At 45.0% G+C, this 20090-nt stretch overlaps 2 protein-coding genes and 2 pseudogenes across 4 annotated transcripts in view; 3 read left to right on the forward strand and 1 right to left on the reverse strand.

Annotated features, from left to right (window-relative positions):
* The window catches only part of LOC139274116 (zinc finger protein 585A-like), a 120737-nt pseudogene extending 111749 nt beyond the window's left edge, over positions 1-8988 (forward strand).
* The window catches only part of LOC139273646 (oocyte zinc finger protein XlCOF26-like), a 178958-nt gene that overhangs the window by 88817 nt on the left and 70051 nt on the right, over positions 1-20090 (reverse strand). The gene's annotated exons all lie outside the window — the stretch shown is intronic.
* LOC139273639 (zinc finger protein 239-like) overlaps positions 1-20090 on the forward strand; it is a 332544-nt gene that overhangs the window by 2094 nt on the left and 310360 nt on the right. Inside the window, exon 2 of the mRNA XM_070890643.1 lies at positions 3890-4066. The gene's annotated coding sequence lies outside the window, so the exon portion shown is untranslated. The remainder of the gene's footprint in view (positions 1-3889; positions 4067-20090) is intronic.
* On the forward strand, positions 19631-19870 carry LOC139274293 (U2 spliceosomal RNA; annotated as a pseudogene).

Here is a 20090-nt window from a genome sequence, read left to right on the forward strand (position 1 = left end):
CGCAATCACTAACAGTACCAGAGACTGAGAGATACAGAGTGAATCCCACACTCACTGTACCAGAGACTGAGAGATACAGAGTGAATCCCACACTCACTGTACCAGAGACTGATCGATACAGAGTGAATCCCACACTCACTGTACCAGAGACTGAGAGATACAGAGTGAATCCCACACTCACTGTACCAGACACTGAAAGATACAGAATGTATCCCGCAATCACTAACAGTACCAGAGACTGAGAGATACAGAATGAATCCCAGACTCACTCACTGTACCAGAGACTGAGCGATACAGAGTGAATCTCAGACTCACTCACTGTACCAGAGACTGAGAAATACAGAATGAATCCCGCACTCACCGTACCAGAGACTGAGAGATACAGAATGAATCTCAGACTCACTCCCTGTACCAGAGACTAAGAGATACAGAATGAATTCCATACTCACTGTATCAGAGACTGAGAGATACAGAATCAATACCACCTTCATAAACTGTACCAGAGACTGAGCGATACAGAGTGAATCCCACACTCACTCACTGTACCAGAGACTGAGAAATACAGAATGAATCCCACACTCACTGTACCAGATACTGAGAGATACAGAGAGACTCCCACACTCACTCACCGTACCAGAGACTGAGAGATACAGAATGAATCCCAGACTCACTCACTGTACCAGAGACTGAGAGATACAGAATGAATCCCAGACTCACTCCCTGTACCAGAGACTGAGAGATACAGAATGAATCCCAGACTCACTCACTGTACCAGAGACTGAGAGATACAGAATGAATCCCAGACTCACTCCCTGTACCAGAGACTGAGAGATACAGAATGAATCCCATACTCACTGTACCAGAGACTGAGAGATATAGAATGAATCCCAGACTCATACACTGTATCAGAGACTGAGAGTTACAGAATCAATACCACTTCCATAAACTGTACCGGAGACTGAGAGATACAGAATGAGCCCACCTTCACAAACTATACCAGAAGCTGACAGACATTGAACGAAGTCAACACTTACCTTAAGTGGCAAATACCGATTAAAGCATGATTAATCCCACACTCAACTATTTACAATCTATATTAATGACTTGGATGAAGAGACCGAGTGCAATGTAGCCAAGTTTGCTGATGATGATATAAAAATGGGTGGGAAAGCAAGTTGTGAGGAGTACACATCAAATCTGCAAAGGGATATGGACAGGCTAAGTGAGTGGGCAAAAATTTGGCAGATGGAGTATAATGTGGGAAATGAGGTTATCCATTTTGGCAGAAAAAATAGAAAAGCAAATTATAATTTAAATGGAGAAAAATTGCAAAGTGCTGCAGTACAGAAAGACCTAGGGATCCTTGTGCATGAAATACAAAAGTTAGTATGCAGGTACAGCAAGTAATCAGGAAGGCAAATGGAATGTTGGCATTTATTGCAAGGGGAATATAGTATTCCCCTTGCAATAAATGTACATCAGATAATTCCTGCTACATCTGTACAAGGCCACACCTGGTGTACTGCGTACAGTTTTGGTCTCCATATTGAAGCAAGGATATACTTGCAATGGAGGCAGTTCAGAGAAGGTTCACTAGTTTGATTCTGGAGCTGAGGGGGTTGACTTATGAAGATAGGTTGAGTAGGTTGGGCCTGTACTCATTGGAGTTCAGACGGATGAGAGGTGATCTTATTGAAACTTATAAGAGAATGAGGGGGCTTGACAAGGTGGATGCAGTGAGGATAATTCCACTCACAATTTCAGAATAAGAGGCCACCCATTTAAAACTGAGATAAGGAGGGATTTCTTGTCTGAGGGTTGCAAATCTGTGGAATTCTTTGCCCCAGAGAGCTGTGGAAGCTGGGTCATTAAATATATTTAAGGCAGAGATAGACAGATTTTAGAGCGATAAGGGAATAAAGGGTTATGGGGAGCTGGCAGGGAAGTGGAGCTGAGTCCATGATCAGAAAAGCCTTGATCTTATTAAATGGTAGAGCAGGCTCAAGGGGCCAAATGGCCTACTCCTGCTCCTATTTCTTATCTTGTTCTTATGTTGTTAATGTGATAATTACCAGATAAACTGTTTTTGTTATGTTGATTGATGGATAAATATTGCCAGGACAACGGGGATACCTTCAAAATAGTGCCATGGGATATTTTATGTCCACCAGAGATAACAGGTGGTGCCTTGGTTTAATGTCTCATCAGAAAGATAGCATCTCCAACAGTGCGGCACTCCCTCAGCACTGCACTGGAGTGTCAGCCTAGATTTTTGTGCTCAAGTTCCTGGAGCGGGACTTGAACTCTCAACCTTCTGACTCAGAGGTGAGAGTGCTACCCACTGAGCCATGGCTGAATCCTCTGCTAAGGGAAAAAGGTCCTTGCTATCCACTCTATCCAGACCCCTCATAATTTTATACCCCTCATAATTTTATACACCTCAATGAGGTTCCACCTCTACATCCTGTGTTCCAAAGAAAACAACCCCAGCCTATCCAATCTTTCCTCATAGCTAAAATTCTCCAGTCCAGGCAACATCCTCGTAAATGTTTTTACCCTCTCTGGTGCAATCACATCTTTCCTGTAATGTGGTGACTTGAACTGCACGCAGTACTCTTGCTGTAGCCTAAATAGTATTTTATACAGTTCAAGCATAACCTCCCTGCTCTTACATTCTGTGCCTAGGCTAATAAAGGCAAGTATCGCAAATGCCTTCTTAACCAGCTTATCCACCTGTGCTGCTACCTTCAGGGATCTGTGGACATGCATTCCAAAGTCCCTCTGTTCCTCTACACTTCTCAATGTCCTACCATTTAATGTGAATTCCCTTGTCTTGTTAGCCCTCCCCAAATGCACTACCTCACACTTCTCCGGATTAAGTTCCATTTGTAACTGTTCTGCCCACCTGACCAGTCCATTGATATCTTCCTGCAGCCCATTACCCTTTGCTTTCTACCTCTGAGCCAATTTTGGATCCAACTTTGCCTTGGATCCCATGGGCTTTTATTTTGGTGACCAGTCTGGCATGTGGGACCTCATCAAAAGCCTTGTTAAAATACATATACACTCCATCAAATGCACTACCCCCATCGACCCTCCCAGTTACCTCTATGGCAGATCTATCCAGTTAGTTCCACTCCCCTGATCTTTCCCAATAGCTCTGCAAATATTGTCCCTTTAGTATTTATCCAATTCACTTTTGAAAGTTACTATTGAATCTGCATCCACCACCCTTTCAGGCAGTGCATTCCAGATTGCAACAACTCGCTGCTTATAAAATGTTTCCTCATTTCCTCTGCTTCTTTTGCCAATCACCTTATTCTGTCTCCTCAGGTTACCAACCCTTCTGCCACTGGAAAAGTTTCTCCTTGTTAAAATTGTTCATGATTTTGAGAACTTTAATGAAATCTCCTCTTAAACCTTTCTGCTCCAAGGAGAATAACTGCAGCTTCTCCAGTATTGCCACATAACTGAGGTCCCTCATCCTTGGTACCATTCTAGTAAATCTCTTCTGCACCCTCTCTAAAGTGTATACATCCTTCTGAAAGTGTGGTGCCCACAATCGAACACAATGTGCCAGTTGAGGCCTAACCAGTGTTTTATAAAGGTTTAGTATAACTAAACATCAAATGCTGATATTTCTGTGATGGAGTTTAGACGGGCGAGGTTTATCCAGTCAGTTGGATGTGAGCTGAAACATGTGTATTTGGAGCAATGAGACAGGGACACACTGTGTAACTGGGCACAGACACTCTGCACAGCCCACACATCACTTGTTTCCCACTTGGTGCAAAAGGAATATATTAATTGTAACAATTCATTTGACTTGACTTTAAATAGTTAAATTTATAAATGTAGTCATGCTTCTCTAATTTATTTATTAACTCAGATTCACGGCCTCGTTTTATTTCTTCCTCTGAGCCCCTCAACTTCATCTGGTGGTGTAATGTTGGCGAGGGGTGATTGATTGCCCTGGGAACCAACAGGAAGAGAGCTCAGAGGCCGGAGGGCTCAGGGAGCAGTGTGTTCTGCAACCAATCGTGGTGCTCGAGGGGCGGCCTGACAGGTGAGTCAGTGTGAACCCCTGTTAAACAATTTATCTTTTAATAGTTAAATTGAGATTTCTTTTGTGAACAAAACAGTTTAACATTTGTCAGTATTTTGTTTTCCTGGAGTTCCTATTATGAGTTTCAAACACTTCAGTGCCAAGTGGACCAGGTGTTTAAAAGTCATTTATTTCCTTTTTAGTTCAGTTAACAGGGTAGATAGAGAAACGATTTCCTCTGGTGAAAGGGACAGAACCTTAAAATTAGAGCTAGGCCGATCAAGGGTGATGTCATGAAGCACTTCCTCATACAAATGTTTCTCCTGGCTGAAGAGTCTCGAACTAGGGGGTCATAGTCTCAGGATAAGGAGTCGGTCATTTAAGATTGAGATGAGGAGGAATTTCTTCACTGTGAATCTTTGGAATTCTCTATCCCAGAGGGCTGTGGATGCTCAGTCTTTGAGTATATTCAGGGCTGAGATCGATAGACATTTTGACACTTTGATAAGGTCCCACATGGCAGACTAGTCATGAAAGTAAAAGCCCATGGGATTCAGGGAAAAGTGGCAAGTTGGATCCAAATTGGCTCAGAGGCAGGAAGCAAAGGGTAATGGTTGATGGGAGTTTTTGTGACTGGAAGGATGTTTCATGTGGGACTCCCAGGGCTCAGCACTAGGTCCCTTCCTTTTTGTGGTATACATCAATGATCTAGACTTGAATATAGGGGATATGATTAAGAAGTTTGCAGATGATACTAAAATCGAATGTGTGGCTGATAATGAAGAAGAAAGCTGCAGACTGCAGGAAGATATCAATCAACTGGTCAGGTGGGCAGAACAGTGGCAAATGGAATTTAATCCAGAGAAGTGTGAGGTAATACATTTGGGGAGGGCTAGCAAGGAAAGGGAATACGCATTAAATGGTAGGACACTGAGAAGTGTAGAGGAACAAAGAGACCTGGGAGTGCATGTCCACAGATCCCTGAAAGTAACAGGCCAGGTAGATAAGGCAGTTAAGAAGGCATACGGAATGTTTGCCTTTATTAGCCGAGGCACAGAGTACAAGAACGGGGTTATGCTTGAACTGTATAAAACACTGGTTAGGCCACAGTACTGCATGCAGTTCTGGTCACCACATTACAGGAAGGATGTGATTGCACTGGAGAGGGTACAGAGGAGATTTACGAGGATGTTGCTGGGAGTGGAGAATCTTAGCTATGAGGACAGATTGGATAGGCTGGATTTGTTTTCCTTGGAACAGAGGATGCTGAGGGAAGACCTCATTGAGATGTATAAAATTATGAGGGGACTCGATATAGTGCATAAAAAGGGCCTATTTCCCTTAGCAGTGGTCAACATCCAGGGGGCATAAATTTAACGTAATTGGTAGAAGGTTTAGAAGGGATTTGAGGGTAAATTTCTTCCCGCAGAGGGTTGTGGGGGTCTGGAACTCACTGCCTGAAAGAGTGGTAGAGGCAGAAACCCTCACCACATTTAAAAAGTACTTGGATGTGCACTTGAAGTGCCGTAACCTGCAGGGTTACAGACCTAGAGCTGGAAAGTGGGATTAGGCTGGATAGCCTCTTGTTGGCCAGCACAAACACGATGGGCCGAAATGGCCTCGTTCCATGCTGTAAGGTTCTATGATTTTAAAGGAATCAAGGGATCTGGGAATAGTGCGGGAAAGTAGAGTTGAGGTCGAAGGTCAGCCTTGATCTTATTGACTGGTAGAGTTGGCTCGAGGGGCCATATTGCCTACTCTTTCCCTTATTTCTTATGTTCTTAAAGGGTAGTGGAAATCCGGAACTCTGTTCCCCTAAAATTGAGGCTGGGGGCCAGTTGAAAATTCCAAAACTGAGATTGATGAATTCTTCTTAGGCAAGGGTATTAAGGGTGATGGAACCAAGGCAGGTAGACGGAGTTAAAATACTGATCAGCCACGATCGAATTGAATAGTGGAACATGCTCCAGGGGCTGAATGGCCTATTCCTGTTCCTATGTTCCTACTTACAGTGATGACTTTTGTAAACAGCTTTTTGAAAGGGGAGGATATGCAGACAGGATTAAACCTGGGTCCTTCCTGTTCCTAGGACTCCGTCACATTGGGCGGTGCCTTTACCCACTGAGCCATTGGGAGTAGGCTCCAGTGACCCTGCTGGAAAATGCACGTGTGAGGCCTCGGGTGAGGACAGTGGAATAGCCCTTCGACACTCACTGTCGAGGTTCACACATGGAGATTGGGCACATGGGTCACATATTTGAGAGAAACTGGTGAGTGTAAAACTGAACCCAGCCAGAGTCAGTGCCTTCAGGGGAGGAGAGGGAGGGGAATCAGTGAGTGTAGAACTGAGCCCAGCCACAGTCAGCACCTTCAGGGGAGAGGAACCGTGAGTGTAGAACTGAACCCAGCCAGAGTCAGCACCTTCAGGGGAGGAGAGGAAGGGGAACCAGTGAGTGTAGAACTGAACCCAGCCAGAGTCAGCACTTTCAAGGGAGGAGAGGGCAATGGAGGGGAACCAATGAGTGTAGAACTGAACCCAGCCAGAGTCAGCATCTTCAGTGAGAAGGAAAAAGTGTTGGAGGTGGTATAATGGGTTTGAATTTTAGCACAGGGAGTAGGGAGAGTGTGTGAGACGGTGATTTACAGCTGTGGAGAAACCAGAGAGGAATGTGTGTACCATAGAAACTAGAATTGTCCAATCTGAATTTCTATCCTGTCCTTAGTGATGATTTTGGAAACTCCTTTTACAGGTTTTAGAAGGGGAGGGTTTGCAGATGGGAAACTCGAACCAAGCATCACATCAAGATGTAACAGTCACTCGATTCACCACAACCTGAATATCATCATCCTTTGAATGTGGAAGGAGAAATGTTTGTCTGTTCTGTCTGTGGGAAAAGATTTCAAACATCAGTGAGCCTGGAAAAGCACCGAGACACACACAACCGAGTGAGAGTGTTCCAGTGCACTGACTGTGGAAAGAGCTTTAACTAGTTACACAGCCTGAAAAAATATCACACCATTCTTAGCGGGGAGAAACCGTACACGTGTTCTGTGTGTGGAAGAGGCTTCAACTGATCATCCAACCTGGAGAGACACAAGGACACCCGCACCACGGAGAAACTGTGGAAATGTGAGGATTGTGGGAAGGAATTCCATTACCCATCTCAACTGGAAATTCATCGACGCGATCACACTGGGGAGAGGCCGTTCACCTGCTCCATGTGTGGGAAAGGATTTACTCACTCATCCAACCTCACTGTACACCAGCGGGTTCACACTGGGGAGAGGCCGTTCACCTGCTCCATGTGTGGGAAGGGATTCACTTGTTCATCTCACCTCACTGATCACCAGCGAGATCACGCCAGAGAGAGACCGTTCGTCTGCTCTGTGTGTGGGAAAGGATTCATGAAATCATCTCACCACCTGAGACACCAGCGCACTCACACTGTCGAGAGGCCATTCACCTGCTCCATGTGTGGAAAGGGATTCACTAATTCACCCCACCTTCTGGCTCACCAGCGAGTTCACACTGTCGAGAGGCCGTTTACCTGCTCTGAGTGTGGGAAGGGATTCACTCAGTCATCCCACTTCAATTCACACCAACTTGTTCACACCAATAAGAGACCATTTAAATGTTCTGTTTGTGAGAAGAGCTTTAAAAGCAGAAATGATCTGATGGTACACCAACGCATTCACACTGGGGCGAGGCCGTTCACCTGCTCCATGTGTGGGAAGGGATTTACTAGTTCCTCCAACCTGCTGACCCACCAACGCACTCACACTGGGGAGAGGCCGTTCACCTGCTCTGTGTGTGGGAGGGGATTCGCTCGATCGTCCCACCTGCTGAGACACCAGCGAGTTCTTAAGTGACTGCAGGGGTTGGATTCTGCTCTTATTGCAGCTGTTAATCACATCCAGGACTGAACCATGTTCATTCTGATTGTTCGGCTTTGTTTTCCCTGTAACTGAGCTGGAGGTTAATTTTATGGCTATCTGATAAATAAATCAGCTTTGGTTCAAGCACACATTGTGCCGATTCCTTGATGTCTCCAAGATAAGAGGAGACTAATCGATATCCTGTAACCGACTGTTCCATTTTTGGGCCTTATCTCCTTTGTTCAATAAAGACTTGTCCTTATGTAGCACCTCACATGACCTCAGGACCTCCCAAAGTGCTTTACAGCCAATAGGATACAACAACATCAAAGTACATTTGAAGTGCATTCACTGTTGCAATGTAGGAAGTGCGGCATACAATTTGCACACAGCAAGCTGCCACGAACAGCGATGTGGTACTGGCCAGATAATCTGTTTTAGTGATATTGGTTGAGGGATGATGGAGCCTCAATTGAGCGATTCATCTGAAAGATGGCAACACAGACAGTGCAGCAATCCCTCAGTACTGCATTGGAATGTCAGCCTAGATTTTGTGCTCAAGTATCTACAGGTGGACTTGAACCCACAACCTACTGACTCAGAGACAAGAGTGCTACTGTGGATATCTGAACGGAATATATGGAATTAAGGACAGTAAAGTAAACGGGATATATGAAAATGTATAAGCCATGGAAGAATAGCTGGGAGAATGTCAGATTGCAAATAGTGCAACATTAGCATAGCTAACAGTCTTTCCCAAGGTTTCAAGTCACTCATCCTGCAATAACATCTAATTGTAACATGAAATAAATCTGCAGAATTGCAAGGTCTCAGTTAATAATCACACCACTAGATTGAAACATTTAGAGGCAATGCTTGAGCTTTCATAAAAAAATCTCATATAGATTGACTAATGAGTGGCTGAGTTAGACTGTCAATCTAATTGTATTTTGTTATCTGATTTCAAAACTGTATAACTGTTGACGCTTTACGATGTAACTTCACCTATCCGTAGGGAGTGTGTACGCTCTATCCAGAGAGTATATCTTCTGTCTGATAGGTCTTACCGGCCGGTAAAAATAAAGACTGCTTTGTTCAAGGCACAAGAGGTATTCGACTCAGTAATTTTACTGAACCAGATTGAGGTAAAAGAATCCAGGAATTTACACTACCACTGAGCCACAACTGACACCCGATCATTACTCACGATTATTTCAGTTCTCATTCCTTCGGTTACTTTCATGGACAAATCCTAGATTTCTATATCTTTCAGATTGTCACTCCTAGCCTTGGTATCCAGGGAAGGTATCGGTAACACATCCATGTCCCTGCCCTGGGAGTGTTTGATGGGACAGTGTGGAGGGAACTTTATCTGTATCTAACCCGTGCTGTACCTGCCCTGGGAGTGCTTGATGAGACAGTGTGGAGGGAGCTTTACTCTGTATCTAACCCGTGCTGTACCTGCCCTGGGAGTGTTTGATGAGACAGTGGAAAGGGAGCTTTAATCTGAATCTAACCCAAGCTGTACCTGACTGGAGAGTGCCTCAGGCAGACACTAGGTGCTCAGAATACCCCAATCCCCAATGCTGATATCCACCACCTCGATGAGAACATATTTAACCCAAAGATAAGAGAAACCCATCAGTTCCTCCCCGGGACACAGATCCGGAGGAACAGTGAGTGTCCCGAACATTGTTGTAGTGTGCTCGATAGTTCCTCCCTGGGTCTGAGCCTTTTGGTGATGATTTGAATTTGATGCCATCGAGTTACTGACTCACCGACTGGTGGAAATAGTTTTTCCTCATTTACCTGATTACATCTTGAACACCTCCCTCAGATCACAAATTAAGTTATTTAGTTATCAGGGACTTGTTACCAATACCTTTCCTGGATACCAAGGCTAGGAGAGGCACTCTGGGAAGGTATGGGGAGCTGGGCTTTGTACATGAGAGTAACCTTTGTTCTAATGAAAAGATCCCAGTTTCTCCAATCTCTCCCGATAACTAAAGCCTCTCTTCCCTGGTAACATCTCAGTGAATCTCTCGGCACCCTCTCCATGGCCTCGTCATCCCTCTGGTGTAAGATGTACAAAAGCTGACAAAATATTCTAACTGCAGCCTAACCAATGATTTGTTCAGGTTTACATATCCTCTGCCCATTTATACACTACACCCTTATGTATAAAACCTAGGATCATGTGCTTTTTTAACCACTTTATCAACATAAAATGGCTAAAATACATTGACTTAAATGTGTATTATAGGAAAGAGAAGTTTAGTCTAAGTTAGAAACTCAAACAATCGATTCACTGCAGACAGGTCACCATGACAACACTGATAAGACATTCCATTTACTGAACCCATTTGTTGGAATCTGTAATCAGATCAGGGGAAAGAACAGGTTTGTCTGTTAGTAAGCACAATATAAGCTTAAACCAGAGTGAGGAATAGAATAGGTTAGATTAGAATGTGTGATGGGTAGATCTATAATTGTGAAACTATAAGAAATAACAACTAACAGCAGGCAGGGTAGTTTAGGGTTAATGAGAAAATTATTGAAGAAAAGTAACTGCTGGGAACCAGGGAAAGTGTTCTTGTAAATCACAGATTAGAGAAGTTCCAGCTGTCCTTTCCCAGCTTCCTGCCCAAACCCAGCAGAGAAGACACAGAAGAGTCGATGCCAGAGGTGGATCACTGCAGGGTATAAAAGTGAGGGGAGACTGATGTAAGGGAGCAGTCAGAACTGGAGACATCAGAGATCAAGCTCAGGGCGCCCGAGGTTCCATCCAGTGGGCTGACCTCGTGTCAGTTACTGTGGACACGCGGGACTTGCATGTTTACTCTGATTGATGGATCAATACAAGATATGGAAGAGGACAGAGAATCTGTTCATCATATATTTCTTAATAAGGTATTAATGTTGCTGATAGTCTCAAACCTACTAATTAATTAAACATGGTATTAGCTACAATCAAACCAAACATCATGCCAAGATCTGACAGAGTCACTCCATTCAGCAGGACCTGAATATCATCGGTCTTTGAATGTGGAAGGAGAAATGTTTGCCTGTTCTGTCCATAGCAAAAGATTTCAAACATCAGTGTGACTGGAAAAGCACCGAGACACACACCCGAGTGAGATTGTTCCAGTGCACTGACTGTGGAAAGAGCTTTAACCAGTTACGCAGCCTAACAAAAATGAGGCTTCAACTGATCATCCAATCTGGAGACAAGGACTCCCGTACCACAGGGAAACCGTGGGAATGTGGAAAGGGGTTTAATTACTCATCCCAGCTGGATATTCAGTGACGTATTCACACTGGGGGGAGGCCATTCACTTGGTCCATGTGCAGGAAGGGATTCACTCTGTTATCCAAGCTCCAGACGCATAAGCGAGTTCACACGGGGGAGAGACTGATCACATGTATTGAGTGTGGGAAGGGATGACTCCAATCATCCCATCTTCTGACACACCAACTTATTCACACTGTTGAGACTTCATTTCAATGTTCTGACTGTGAGAAGAGCTTTAAAAGCACAAATAATCAGCTGACACACCACATACTCACACTGAGGAGACCATTCACCTGCAGAGTGTGGGAAAGGATTCACTCAGTCATGCTCTCTGTTCAGACACCAGTGAATTCACACTGAGGAGACCGTTCACCTGCAGAGTGTGGGAAAGGATTCACTCAGTCATGCTCTCTGTTCAGACACCAGCGAATTCACGCTGAGGAGACCATTCACCTGCAGAGTGTGGGAAAGGATTCACTCAGTCATGCTCTCTGTTCAGACACCAGCGAATTCACACTGAGGAGACCGTTCACCTGCACTGAGTGTGGGAAGGGATTCACTCAAACATGCTCTCTGCTGAGACACCAGCGAGTTCATAACTAACTGCAGCGTTTTAGATTCTGCTGTTTTGCTGCTGTTAATCACATCCTGGACTGAATCATGTTCACTATGGAAATCGTGCTTTATTTCTGCTGATATTAATAACCCCTATAACTGGGCTTGAGTTTAATATTCTGTTTAAATATTAAATAAATCAGCTTTTTTTCAAACAGTGTGTTGAATATTTGATTTCTCCATGATAAGAGACTAATTGATTCTGTTACCCACTGTTCCATTTTTGGGCCTTTTCTTACTCTAGATTATTTCAGTTCTCATCTAGTTCTCATTCTACCACATCAAATCCCAAGCTTGTTGTGGGTGTGAGAGACTGAACTGTAGTGTCTCACTTTACACTCCTCTGAAGTTCTGTTGACCCATCCTTTATAGACCTATCTTGCATAAGATTTTAAATCTGTTATTTTCTGTACCATTTAACCCTTTTTGGATCTGATTTTTTTTAAAACTCCTCCACACATATTGCATGTGAGACCCTTTGAAATGTTCTGATCTTTGTAACTCTCATTGCTGATCTCGTTGATTGAATCTCTTGTTGCTAACATACCTTGCACTATTTCTTTAATCAAGATCATTGTTTCAAATACTTCCTTTATCAGGTCATTAGATCCTCCATTGACCCATGTCAATAAACTTTGGTTCAGGCTGGGGTTTGGGTGTAGGTTTAGGGTTAGTGGTTGGGGCTATTTGTGGATAGTCAATACGATGTTCGGTTTACGAGTTAGTGATTAAGGTTAGAAACCACAATTGACAACACCGTGTTACTAGACGCATCGATTTTAATTTCATTTTTTTTAAACCTCACGCAGACAAGTCACAAAACAGCCTCATGAATTGTTCATTCCAGGAACCTTCTTTCTGACCGAGTCCACTTTCCTCCAATTCTTTCACATCTCAACATTTCCGACAGAAAAAAACATCAGGGACATTAGACTTTGGGATTTTGGGACAAGAACAGTCAGATCCAGATGTTGTGCTGGTTACATCCAATTATTGGCCTGTCTGAAAAGGGCTTCTGACAATAACCTGTCACCAGGCCCCACCAGTCCCCGTCTAATTTCACCGTCACAACTTCGTCCATTACCCAACTTCCGCCCTCACTGCAGCTGGATTCGCAACCACAACCATTCCCCATACTGAGGCTCTCCCATTCCCATTTTGTAGTCTGTGTAAGTGGTCCCTGGATTTGGTGTCTCACTGTAAGTGGTCCTGGATTTGGTGTCTCACTGTAAGTGGTCCCTGGATTTGGTGTCTCACTGTAAGTGGTCCCTGGATTTGGTGTCTCAGTGTAAGTGGTCCCTGGATTTGGTGTCTCAGTGTAAGTGGTCCCTGGATTTGGTGTCTCTGTGTAAGTGGTCCCTGGATTTGGTGTCTCAGTGTAAGTGGTCCCTGGATTTGGTGTCTCAGTTAAGTGGTCCTCGATTTGGTGTCTCAGTGTTAGTGGTCCCTGGATTTGGTGTCTCAGTGTAAGTGGTCCTAGACAGACTAGAAGGAATCTTTCCCCCAGCCACAATGACGTCACAGAGATTGTCCATGGGGTTTAAATCTCTGGCGGGTTTGTGATTTAACAGCACTTCTTCACTGGGACTGAGGCAAACCCACAGCCCAGCAAAGTGTTTAGCACAGAATGATCCCACACAAATCTATTCCCCACTAACACTGTCCACATTCATTCACCAGAAACAGCCCAGTGCCCGCGGGTAACCACCCAACATCTGACTTCAGTTAAACACACAATTCAAAACATTGTAAAGAGTAAACAAACCTAATTATAGTTAGCAGAATCTATTCGTGGTCAGTGTACCCCCTCACCCCAGAATAGTCCAGATAAATGGGTCATTTTCAGATGGGCAAACTGTAACTTGTGGAGTGCCACAGGGATCAGTGCTAGGAGCTCAACTATTTACACTTTATATTAATGACTTGGATGAAGGGACCGTGTGTAATGTAGCCAAATTTGCTGATGATACAAAGACAGGTGAGAAAGCAAGTTGTGAAGAGGACACAGAGAATCTGCAAAGGGATATAGATAGGTTAAGTGAGTGGGCAAAAATTTGGCAACTGGAGTATAATGTGGGAAAATGTGAAGTTATCTACTTTGGTCGGAAGAATAAAAATTATTATTTTAATGGAGGCAACAAAATGCAGCGGTACAGAGGGATCTGGAGGTCCTTTTACATGAAACACAAAAAGCTCACATGCAGATACAGTAATTAATTCGGAAGGCAAATGGAATGTTCACCTTTATTGCAAGGGGATGGAGTATAAAAGCACGGAAGTCCTGCTACAACTGTATAGGGCATTGGTGAGACCACACCTGCAGTACTGCGTACGGTTTTGGTCTCCTTAATTAAGGAGGGATATACTTGCATTGGAGGCAATTCAGACAAGGTTCACTAGGTTGATTCCCGAGATGAAGGGGTTGTCTTATGATGAAATGTTGGGCAGGTTGGGTTTATACTCATTGAAGTTTAGAAGAATGAGAGGTGATCTTATTGAACCATATAAGATTCTGAGCGGGCTTCACAAAATGTTTCCACTCGTAGGGAATCTAGAACTAAGGGGCATAGTTTCAGAGTAAGGGGTCGGATATTTGAAACAGAGATGGGGAGGAATTTCTTCTCTGAGGGTCTTGAATCTTTGGAATTCTCTGCCCCAGAGAACTGTGGAGGCTGGGTCATTGAATATATTTAAGATTGAGATAGACATATTTTTGAACGATAGGAGAATCGAGGGTTATGGGGAGCAGGCAGGAAAGTGGAGTTCCCACAGTCAGAACATTTAAAAGGTCTCTCATCAGTGTGATCAAGTTGGTCTGTAGTGAGTTGGGATGAACAAGTGAATCGCTTCCCACACACGGAGCAGGTGAATGGTCTTTATTGCGAGCTCACTGGCATGTCAGCATGCTAGACAATTGAATCACATTCAACATAAGGGGCAGTTGAACAGCCTCTCCCTAGTTTTCAGCGGGATAGTTAATTGAATCCCTTCCCACGGTCCCCACATTTCCACGGTTTCTCCGTGGTGCGGGTGTCCTTGTGTCCCAGGTTGAACGATCAGTTGAAGCCTCGTCCACACACACAACACGTGTACAGTTTCTCCCGCTGTAAATGGTGCGCTGTTTTTCAGGCTATGTAACTGGTAAAAGCTCCTTCCACAGTCAGTGCACTGGAACACTCTCACTCGGGTGTGTGTGTCTCGGTGCTTTTCCAGTCACACTGATCTTTGAAATCTTTTCCCACAGACAAACATTTATTCTTCCACATGCAAAGTCTGATGATAGTCAGGTCTTGATGAATCGAGTGACTCGGTCAGAACATGAGGTGATGTTTGGTTTGTGTTTCGCGTTTGCAAATCATCCCGTTCTGATTCTCTGTAAAGGGAGTTTACAAAATACATCACTGTAATTATTGATAGAAATTCAGAACAGACAATTTTAGTTTCTATAGAACATTTTTTACTCTCTTGTTCCCCCAAAGCTGTAAATCCCCATCCCACACACTCTCCCTCCTCCCTGTGCTAAACTCCACACCCATCGCACCATCTCCATCATTTTATCCTCCGCTCCCAGTTTTCTCCCTCCCTCTACTCTGGCTGGGTTCAGCTCTACAGCCCCTGTGTGCAGAATGAGAATAAAAGCAATGAACTGATGATTTTCTCTCCTGGACACTGGGCTTATTTTGATGGACCAATAGGGTGATACTGTGTTGCCCCAGGGTCACCAGACAAGAATCAGAACAAGGCTCCCTTTCAGGGGCCACTAATATGGGGAGAAACATGTCGTCCAATCAAAGTGACAGAGACCCTGAAGCCCCGCCCACTCTTTGTTCCTGCCCAAAGTACTGCGCAGTCGTAGTGAGCCCCGCCCTGTCCAAGCTGGCGGCCTGTGAGCCCGCTCTCCCGGGCGGTCACTGACAGGGCCCCCACCGGGAGGTAAACACGGGGCCTGTGGGCTCTTATTTGGCACCTCAGGTCCACACCAGGTGTTTATAAAGCTTCTAAACCCACCCACAGGACCAATCCATCCCCTGCACCCACAATCTGATAATTCTTATCCCAAGTAATATCGATACTATCTTGTTTGCTGCTACATTGGCAGAATCCTCTTCTGTAGTGAAGACAGAAGCAATGTACTCATTTAAAACCTCAACCATGCCCTCTGCCTCCACACGAATATCTTCTTTTTAATCCCTAACCATCCCTTGATTAAGGGGACAGATCAGACAGCGGTTCTGAAACAAACACTGCGGCCCGATAAGCCAATCAGCTATTTATGCAGAATGTTAAACCCCAGCCTGGAACAGCAGTTTACAAAAGCCCTGACTGTGAGTCCAGGATAGAGACTCACAACATTCTCTCCTCCTGGTTCCTGGCCCAGGGAAAGGCCGCGCATGCGCTCTGCTGCCCCCCTGGGGCCTGTCACCGGGAGAAAGCCCCGCAACTGCCGGGGACCCCGCTCGGGGAAAGGCCGGAGCCGCAGGTTCTTGTTCGGGGCCTGAGGCCAGCACCGGGTGTGTGTGAAGCGGATAATGCAGAGTGTTGTCTCTCGGGCCTGGGCCCACACTCGGTGTATGTGAAGCCCGTGGAGTTTATTAACCTGCTCCCTCCCTCCGCCCATCTCTCACCCGCTGTCGCCACTCCACCTCCCGCAGCCCGCACATGCTCAGCTCACACTGCCCGGGTGATTGACGGCAGCTCCCAACCAATGGGAAGAGCGGGGATGGGACTGGAGGACCGATCGGGCGGTTGGTCCTCCAACCAATCGGAGTGTGTGAGGGGCGGAGCTTGCAGCTCCCAGTGGGCGGGGCTGAGCCCGGATCTCCCTCACTGTTTGAGCATGCGCGGGCGGGGAAGACATTTTTGCGCACAGATGGACGCGCATGCGCGGTACGTCTCGATGTGTCACAATGGCACCATACAGACCCGGAGCTTTCCTTTCATCATCATCATAGGCGGTCCCTTCAACCAGGATGACTTGCTTCCACACGAGGTCACAGATGTTTCAATGAAGGACCCGATGTTCCAATCCTGAACTCCAATTGAGGGGGTGGAAGATGCCTGTGTGTGGATTAACGTGTGCTGAACGTTGCACACCAGCCACCACACGGGCTTGACAGAGCTAGGTCTTGGTCCAGTGGCAAAGGGTAATGATTGATGGATGTTTTTGTGACTGGAAGGATGTTTCCAGTGGGGTTTCGCAAGGCTCAGTACTGGGTCCCTTACTTTTTGTGCTTTATATATCAACGATTTAGATTTGAATATAGGGAGTATGATTAAGAAGTTTGCGGACAACACTAAAATTGGCTGTGTGGTTATAATGAAGAGGAAAGTCATGGGCTGCAGGAGGATATCAATCTACTGGTCAGGTGGGCAGAGCAGTGGCAAATGGAATTTAATTCAGAGAAGTGTGAGGTGATGTACTTTTGGAGGGCTGATAAAGAAAGGGTATCAACATTAAGCGGTAGGCCACTTAATAGTGTAGATGAACAAAAGGACCTTGGAGTGCTTGTCCACAGATTCCTAAAAGTAGGTCAGGCGGATAAGGTGGTTAAGAAGGCATATGGAATGCTTGCCTTTATTGGTCGAGGCACAGAATATAAGAGCAGGGAGGTTATGTTTAAATTGTATAATACTTTGATTAGGCCACAGCTGGAGTACTGCGTGCAGTTCTGGTTGCCGTATTATAGGAAGGATGTGATTGCACTAGAGAGGGAGCAGAGGAGATTTACTAGGATGCTGCCTAGAATGGAGAATCTTAGTTATAAGGACAGATTGGATAGGCTGGGTTGGTTTGTTCTCATTAGAACAGAGGAGATTGAGAGCAGACCTCATTGAGGTGTACAAAATATTGAGAGGCCTGGACATAGTGGATAGTAAGGGCCTATTTCCATTGGTGGAGGAGTCTATAACGAGAGGGTAAAGTTTTAAGGTGGTTGGTGGAAGCTTTCGAGGGATTTGAGAGGGGGCTTCTTTACACAGAGGGTTGTGGGGATCTGGAACTCGTTGCCTGGAAGAATGGTGGATGCACAAACCCTCACCACTTTTAAGAGATGGTTGGATAGGCACTTAAAGTGCAGTAACCTGCAGGGTTACGGACCTAGAGCTGGTAATTGGGATTAGACTGGATGACCTTTTGTTGGATGGTGCAGATATAATGGTAAGTACTGCAGGGAATAGAATACTGCCAGGGTGATGATCTGGACTAGTTTCGATCGCCTGGATGGGTCGGAGAGGAATTTTCTCATTTTTTCTCCCTAAATTGGCCTGGATTTTTATCTGGTTTTAGCCTCTCCCAGGAGATCACATGGCATTGGGGGTGGAGTTTGGAATGTTTCAGTATAAGAGATAGCGCAGTTGTGTGAGGTGTACTGATTGGGATGGGTACTCTTTGCCTTTCTGTCATTGTTCATAGGTTTATATGTAACCTTTAGGGCTGCTGCCCCACGGCTCTTTGTCGGCTGGCGCGGCCAATTTTGGATCCAACTTGCTTTTTTGCCCTGGATCCCAAGGGCTTTAACCTTCATGACCAGTATACCATGTGGGACCTTATTAAATGCCTTGCTAAAGTCCATATGTACTACATCGTGTGCACTACCCTCATCAACCCTGTTGGTTACCTCCACAAAAAATCCAATCAGCGACAAGGAGAAAGGAAACAAAACAGGCTCTGGCTGGGTGGGGGTGGGCGGGGGGAGGTGGGAGGGAGCCAAAAATTGGCAGCGGTTACACTGTGAAATTGTTGAACTCGATGTTAAGTCCAGAGGGCTGTAAAGTGCCTAAACGAAAGATGAGGTGCTGTTCCTCAAGCTTGCGTTGAGCTTTGTTGGAGACGAAGGATGGAGAGGTCAGAGTGGGAGTGGAGTGGAGAATTAAAGTGACAGGCGACTGGAAGCTCGGTCACACTTGCGGACTGTAAGTTCATTTTGTATGTTGTTTACCCTGTCAAACCCTGTAAGAATTTTGTATGTTTCAATGAAATCACCTCTCATACTTCTGAACTCTAGATAATATAGGCCTAATCCACTCAATCTCTCGTGATCGGACGATCCCCATTTTCAGAGCATCAGTTTGGTGAACCTCTGTTGCACTCCCTCTATGGCAAGTATATCCTTCCTTAAATAAGGAGACCAAAACTGTACACAATACTCCAGGTCCAGTCTCACCAGGGCCCTATATAATTACAGTAAAACATCTTTACTCTTATACTCAAATCCTCTAGTAATAAAGGCCAACATACCATTTGCTTTATTAATTGCTTGCTGTACCTGAGTGTTAACTTTCAGTTATTCATGTACAAGGGGCACCCAGGTCCCTCTGAACACCAACATTTCCCAATCTCCCACCATTTAAAAATACTCTGTTGTTCTGTGTTTCCTACCAAAGTGGATAACATTATATTCCATTTGTCATGTTCTGAACAATATATATCAATGACTTAGACTTAAATGTTGGGGGTATGATTAAGAAGTTTGCAGATGACACTAAAATAGGCTGTGTGGCTGATAATGAAGAAGAAAGCTGCAGACTGCCGGAAGATATCAATGTACTGGTCAGGTGGGAAGAACGGTGTTAAATGGAATTCAATCAGGATAAGTGTGAGGTAATGCATTTGGGGAGGTCTAACAAGGCAAGGGAATATACCTTAAATGGCATGACACTCAAAAGTGTAGAGGAACAAAGGGACCTTAGAGTGCAGGACCACAGATACCTGAAGGTAGCAGGCCAGGTAGATATGGTGGTTAAGAAGGCATATGGAATACTTACCTTTATAAGTCATGGCATTGAATACAAGAGCAGGGAGGATCGCTTCTCGGCCTTTTGGCTAAGATCATGTTTAACTGACCTGACAGGGGAGTAACCACCATAACCCCAAGGTGGTTCTCTCTGGATCAGGAAGGTATATGCTTGCTTTTTTTGGAAATAGGAGGTGGGTGGGGTGGCTTGACCCATCCACCTCCACGGAGGTGTGTGGGGGGCCTGACCCATCCACCTCCATGGCACGAACCTGGTATTGCAGTACTTCCAGGAACGGTGCAGTGGCTCTAGGCCTTTTGGCTAAGAGCATTGGCGCAGAGTGATCCTTGATATGTGCAAGGTGACCTCTGGCGTTTGTGATTTGACAAAGAATTGGAACGATTGGCTACGAATTTCAAAAAAAAAAAGGGAGGTATGCTTGAACTGTACAAAACACTGGTTAGGCTGCAGCTGGAGTACTGCGTGTAGTTCTTGTCACCATATTACAGGAAAGATGTGAGTGCACTG

This window comes from Pristiophorus japonicus, chromosome 9 (genome assembly GCF_044704955.1).
Source record: "Pristiophorus japonicus isolate sPriJap1 chromosome 9, sPriJap1.hap1, whole genome shotgun sequence".
In the NCBI taxonomy this organism is placed as follows: domain Eukaryota; kingdom Metazoa; phylum Chordata; class Chondrichthyes; family Pristiophoridae; genus Pristiophorus; species Pristiophorus japonicus.